General features: G+C 38.9%; 1 protein-coding gene across 2 annotated transcripts in view; it reads right to left on the reverse strand.

Annotated features, from left to right (window-relative positions):
- IL33 (interleukin 33) overlaps nucleotides 1-6,581 on the reverse strand; it is a 128,665-nt gene extending 122,084 nt beyond the window's left edge. For both annotated transcript variants that reach the window (XM_059888984.1, XM_059888985.1), the window contains exon 1: nucleotides 6,343-6,581. The gene's annotated coding sequence lies outside the window, so the exon portion shown is untranslated. The remainder of the gene's footprint in view (nucleotides 1-6,342) is intronic.
- Nucleotides 6,582-7,271: the final 690 nt, after the last annotated feature.

Genomic DNA, 7,271 nt, shown 5'->3' on the forward strand with positions numbered 1-7,271 from the left:
TCTGAATAGACTGTAGGGTGACTAGGGTCAAAACAGGGAGACTTGAAAAGAGGCTATAACCATAATCCCATTAAGAGGTGATGGTGATGTAGACCAGGTAAGAGCAATAGAAGTGGTAACAAATGATTGAATTCTGGATCTTATGAAGGTTGACTTGGGTCAGTCACTTAACATCTCTGAACGTTAGTCGTAAATCAGTAACATGAGGATAAATAGTGTTGGAGTCCTTTAATGGACCGGGACCTGGCAGTCGAGAGTTGACGATAAGAAAGTGAAAGAGAGAGCCGGAGAGAGAGAGAGAGAGAGAGAGAGAGAAAGAAAGACACGGGGACCCAAGCTCTGATGGAGCAAAGGTGCTTTAATGATTTTTCTGTGTGTATATATAGGCTGCAGTACAAGAAATTTCTTTTGACAATGATAAAGATCAGAAAACCAAACATACAGTAACTGTTACCAAGGGAACAAGAGATAATAATGGTCACAAGGTCAGGAGACAATCCATATCTCAAGAAAAAGGGGTTAGAGAATATGCCGTCTTGTCGTAAAGACAATGTTTACTAAAGGAGACCCAAGCCTGTCTCACACAATGACCTCAGTCCTGAGAGCTGCGTGCAGTTCTACTCGCCTCCGGCAGAGGCTGATAAGGAACAGAGGATTTATGAGAAACAGCATGTAGGAATCCTCCCGTTAAACATTCCCTGAAAATTCCCCCTTATTTATTTATAATATTTGTAAAAAGAGTTCTGATCATTAGAACTCTTAATCATTAGAACATTGTTTAGTTTTAATAACCTTGGCATGAAGGCAACGGTAGATGACAAATATAATTGTTAAGACCATCACTAAAATTACAGTTCCAGACCTGATGCTGTGAGTAATGATTTGAAACCATCCTCGTGGGTCTAGCCCAGATAATTGATGAGCTAGTTGTTCAGCTAAAGTTTCCAAATTAGTGGAAGAGTGCAGATTATTAGAAAAGGTTTCAAATATTTCTTTTTATAATAATTGTACATTCAGAGAGACATTATTATGTATGTTTTGTAAATGAAATTTGATTTGTTCCTAGTTGTAGGCACTATTATTGAAATGAACAGAAGTAACACAAAATTGAGTAGAATTCCAATCACATTTTAACATTATCTGTTTTTGTACATCTGTTAATTGATCTCTAACCCATTTGATGGCTGTTTTTAGTTCCTGTATTTCCTCTTGAATATCCTCATCTATCTGAGCCTGAATGGCTCACGTAGTGTGGGCATCTTTAGTCCAATTTTGAATAAAATTATGTGTTTGAATTGAGGTTTGTAAAGCAACACCAGTGACAGCAGCAGTGGTGCAAATAGCTATTAATCTCAAAATGCCAAAAATCAGCCATCCAATGAATCATTTAGATTGCTGGAGCAATTTAGAAAGTAACTGGGAAGCAAGTCCAGACATGGGGCCTTCTTCCTAGGGCCGCTGGAGATTTATTGGTAACCACAGATTATGTTGAGATCTAAGAATCAAAAGGGAGTCATTTCTCAAGGAAATAGAGGAGTTAAGACAAGTATATAATTTACAATTTATGCAAGTTACAGAACATAAAGTCTTATTGAATTGTAAATTTCCTATAGTTAACAACAAAAGGAAGTGGAACATAGGCTTATATAAAATATGACTGATTATAGCAAAAGAAATAATTGCTATGGCTATGATTGGTCCCTGTGAAATGTCTAGTCCAAAAAAAAAAAAAAAAGAAATGTCTAGTCCAAGTCCCAAGTTCCTCGGTGCTTGCAGCAAGTTTCCAGATGTCTCATTGTTTAAGCCCAATCTGTTTATCAAGGACGATTTGAGGACGAGGGGGTGCCATTCCACAGCCAAGTCACCCAAGAAGTCTTCTGTCATGGTAATGTTCCATTGTAGTATTAGTAACCTTGTATGTTATTTGAGTAACATAATCATACACAGTGTTCTTAATATCATTTGAGCAGTTAGATAACCATATACCATGAGGTCCCCAATCGACAATTGTATGATTAGCCATAAACATTAATTTTCCTGATTTGGCCTGACAACATGAACAGGAATATATTTAAAGTTCTTATTAGTAAACCCTTTGCATAGTGTTGATGATTTAAGACATGTCTTAATTAGATTAGCAAACAATTATATTTAAATTATATATCTTTTATTTTTATTTATTTTATTTTTTTAGTTCCACCAATTCATTTATGGCTGGAGTCCTAGATAGAGTGGGCTGTGTATCCCAAGGACATGATAAGAGTTAACTTTAGGTTTTTTCTTAGGTCTGTTTTTATTTCCCAGGCAGAATTGGAGCTCCAAAGAAGTATTTAAACAAGTTAACCTTTTCCTAACTGCATGTGTAGGAAGAATTGGTTTTGCAATTTCAAAAAATATTTTACTTTAATCAGTTTTCTCTGGAGTCTAAAGAATATCATGGCCATTCAGTGTCAAAAACATCATTTTTCCTTTTTGTAGTTGCAGTATATTATTAAAGATATATGCATGAGGGAATTGCTGTCACATTGGATGTAAAGTCTTGGCTACAAAATTTTGACAAATAGTAGGACTGTTAAGCATACCTTGAGGTAACACAGTCTATTGAAATCTTTTATGAGGCCTGATATGATTAGGATAAGGGAGAGAGAAAGTGAATCTCTCCCGATCTAAATGGTGTAAAGGTATATTAAAAAAAAACAATCTTGTAAATCAGTAATAATAACATGCCAATTTTGAGGAATAGTAGTAGGTGATGGGATCCCTGGTTGTAATGTATCCATAGGTTTCATAAATGCATTAACTTTTCTGAGGTCTGTTAAGAGATGCCATTTATTAGATTTCTTTTATAAGAAAAATAGGAGAGTTCTAAACTGTGAACTTCCTGATGTTCAAGCTGGTTTTAGATAAGGCAGAGGAACCAGAGATCAAATTGCCAACATCTGCTGGATCATGGAAAAAGCAAGAGAGTTCCAGAAAAACATCTATTTCTGCTTTATTGACTATGCCAAAGCCTTTGACTGTGTGACTGTGTGGATCACAATAAACTGTGGGAAAATCTGAAAGAAATGGGAATACCAGGCCACCTGATCTGCCTCTTGAGAAACCTGTATGCAGGTCAGGAAGCAACAGTTAGAACTGGACATGGAACAACAGACTGGTTCCAAATAGGAAAAGGAGTACATCAAGGCTGTATATTGTCATCCTGCTTATTTAACTTCTATGCAGAGTACATCATGAGAAACACTGGGCTGGAAGAAACACAAGGGAGGAGCCAAGATGGCGGAGGAGTAGGACTGGGAGAACACTTTCTCCCCCACAAATTCATCAAAAGAGCATTTAAACGTCGAGTAAATTCCACAAAACAACTTCTGAATGCTGGCAGAGGACATCAGGCACCCAGAAAAGCAACCCAAGTCTTCGAAAGGAAGTAGGAAAAAATATAAAAGACAAAAAAAGAGACAAAAGAAGGAGGGACAGAGTTCCGTCCCGGGAAGGGAGTCTTAAAAAGAGAGAAGTTTCCAATCATCAGGAAACCTTCTCACTGCCGAATCTGTGCCGAGCTTTGGAAGCACAGAGGGCAACATAACAGGGAGAAAAAATAAATAAACAATTAAAACTCGCAGATTGCGAGCCCTACGGTAACTCCCCCAGCAGAGAAGCAGCACAGTCACCTGCACACGCCATTAGCAAGCGGGGGCTGGGCAGGGAGGCGCGGAGCGGGCTGCATCATTGGTATCTAAATATGCCCAACCAAATATAAATATCAAAATTAATGGCAAAAGATTGTCCCTTTATGATGTCCATAAAGATTGTTTTTGATTTGTACTGCTGAACCCATTTGTCTGTACATTATTAGAGGAGTTAATAGAAATGTAAGGCAAAAGAAGTAATTGAGCAATTTTGTCCCCCTTTTTGAATTGCCATAGAATCTGAGATGACATCATAATTTGAATCTCTCCTTTATAATTTAAATCAATTATTCCAGGGTGAACAGTAATTCCTTTAGAAACCAAACTAGATTGGCCAAATAAAAGACTGAAGGTTTGTAGGGGTAGGGGTCCAAAAAGTCTGGTAGGTACTCTAGAAGGGACTGCTTGAGGGCTAAGGAAAATATCATTTAGGGCTGGTATATTGATGGCAGCATTGCCGGATGTTGAGGGTTTGAGGGAAAAGATAGAATTTGCCCTGGTTTTTGTTGTAGGGGACCTGGAGGGTCCCCTGTTTGGAGTTTCTTGGAATAGGTTTTCCTTCAATATCAAATTTAGATTTACAGTCTTTGGCCCAATACATTCTTCTATGGCAGCGAGGGCAAATTCTTGGAGATTTTTTATTAGCCTTCTTAAGGTAGGCCCTTTTTAAATGGTTTTTATCTCTATAGGCTTCAGCAATACATGAACCATGAACTTCCAGATGTTCAAGCTGGTTTTAGATAAGGCAGAGGAACCAGAGATCAAATTGCCAACATCCACTGGATCATTGAAAAAACAAGAGAGTTCCAGAAAAACATCTATTTCTGCTTTATTGACTATGACAAAGCATTTGACTGTGTAGATCACAATAAACTGGAAAATTCTGAAATAGATGGGAATACCAGATCACCTGACCTGCCTCTTGAGAAACCTGTATTCAGGTCAGGAAGCAACAGTTAGAACTGGACATGGAATAACAGACTGGTTCCAAATAGGAAAAGGAGTACATCAAGGCTGTATTTTGTCACCCTGCTTATTTAACTTCTATGCAGAGTACATCATGAGAAACACTGGGCGGAAGAAGCACAAGCTGGAATCAAGATTGCCAGGAGAAATATCAATAACCTCAGATATACAGATGACACCACCCTTATGGCAGAAAATGAACAGGAACTAAAAAGCCTCTTGATGAAACTGAGAGAGGAGAGTGAAAAGGTTGGCTTAAAGCTCAACATTCAGAAAACTAAGATCATGGCATCTAGTCCCATCACTTCATGGGAAATAGATGGGGAAACAGTGGAAACAGTGTCAGACTTTATTTTTGGGGGGCTCCAGAATCACTGCAGATAGTGACTGCAGCCATGAAATTAAAAGACTCTTATTCCTTGGAAGGAAAGTTATGACCAACCTAGATAGCATATTCAAAAGCAGAGACATTATTTTGCCAACAAAGGTCCATCTAGTCAAGGCTATGGTTTTTCCAGTAGTCATGTATGGATGTGAGAGTTGGACTGTGAAGAAAGCTGAGGGCCAAAGAATTGATGCTTTTGAACTGTGGTGTTGGAGAAGACTCTTGAGAGTCCCTTGGACTGCAAGGACATCCAACCAGTCCATTCTGAAGGAGATCAGCCCTGGGATTTCTTTGGAAGGAATGATGCTAAAGCTGAAACTCCAGTACTTTGGCCACCTCATGCGAAGAGTTGACTCATTGGAAAAGACTCTGCTGCTGGGAGGGATTGGGGGCAGGAGGAGAAGGGGACGAGAGAGGATGAGATGGCTGGATGGCATCACTGACTCGATGGACATGAGTTTGAATGAACTCTAGGAGTTGGTGATAGACAGGGAGGCCTGGCGTGCTGCAATTCATGGGGTCGCGAAGAGTCGTACACGACTGAGCGACTGAACTGAACTGAACTACATGTAAAGCATCATTCATTTCCCTTTCTAAAGATAGTAGCCATTGTCTTAGTTACTATTTGCATCTTTTGAGTTTTTGATCCTAGATTGTGATAAGCCTTCAAATAATCAATAATAGTCCCAGTCTCACGAATTGCAGCGATAGCTCTTTGACATTCCTGATTTGCATTCTCATAAGCAAGTAATTTCTCTAGCTGTTTCTTGATTTCTTCTCCGATTACAGTATGGGAAATAGCAGTTTCCAATCTAGCCCCAAAAATTAGCATAATTTTCATTAGGTTCCAACAAAGGACAGACTTTTGGAGTTGTCCCTGTTGGCAGGGGAGGAGCATATGGAGCAGCCGGGACAGGGCTAGTAAGAAAAGTTTGAAATATTTTATGTTGTTCTAATTGGGCCTTTTGTAAAGTTTCATCATCTAATTCATATTCATGCAATAAGTATTCTGTCTGTTGTCGAATATTAGGAGGGCTAGCATTTACCTTGAAATGGCCAGAAATCAATTGGAATATTTTTTCCTGCTTGGCAGCTCATTCAACACTTTCTTTGACCTGGTGCCAAATTTCTAAATCAAAACTGCCTTTATCAGGGAACCAAAGATTACATTTAACCACGTTTGAAAGCAAGCCTCTATTCATTGGCATGAAACCATAAGTCCTTGAGCTTTAAACAAATGGTGAAGTAAAGTAGAGAAATGATGGGGCTTTCCAGCTGTATAACCCATGTCTTAGTACTTACCGACCTCAATAGGTCCCGAGTCCCTCCATCTGAAATGCCACGTATACCAGAGTCCCTGTTCTGGGGAGCCACTTTTTGGGGTCCTTTAATGGACTGGGACCCGGCGGTCCAGAGTCGATGATAAGAAAATGAAAGAGAGAGCCGGAGAGAGAGAGAGAGAAAGAAAGAAAGACACGCGGGCCCAAGCTCTGATGGAGCAAAGGTGCTTTAATGATTTTTCTGTGTGTATATATAGACTGCAGTACAAGAAATTTCTTTCGACAGTGATAAAGATCAGAAAACCAAACTGTTACAGTAACTGTTACCAAGGGAACAAGAGATAATAATGGTCACAAGGTCAGGAGACAATCCATATCTCAAGAAAAAGGGGGGAGAGACTAAGCAGTCTTGTTGTAAAGAGAATGTTTACTAAAGGAGACCCAAGCCTGTCTCACACAATGACCTCAGTCCTGAGAGCTGTGTGCAGTTCTACTCGCCTCCGGCAGAGGCTGATAAGGAACAGAGGATTTATGAGAAACATCACGTAGGAATCCTCCCATTAAACATTCCCTGACAAAATAGTATCTACCTTGTATAGGTATTATGGGACTAAACGAGATAGTACACGTAAGGTGTTTAATATGGTGCATGGCTCAAAGTAAGCAACAGGGCATGGAAGCAAAAAGTCTTATTAAAAGAATTCAGAAAATCATCTACTCATTCACTTATGCCCTCCAAAAGTACTAATTGAAATAAATATTTGTATTTTGAATACAAGTTCAGATTTGAAGGGGTTATGGTTAAAATTCCTTAGGGAAGCCACTCAGATAAAACTGAGACTATAGAAACATTTTTGAAGTATAAAGTACTTTGATTTTGGCCTGAAATGCCCAATCACAATGACTGTAGGTGACTCCAACCATAAATCTTATTTACTAATGTTAGGTAGG

Source organism: Bos taurus, chromosome 8, assembly GCF_002263795.3.
Source record: "Bos taurus isolate L1 Dominette 01449 registration number 42190680 breed Hereford chromosome 8, ARS-UCD2.0, whole genome shotgun sequence".
Lineage (NCBI taxonomy): Eukaryota > Metazoa > Chordata > Mammalia > Artiodactyla > Bovidae > Bos > Bos taurus.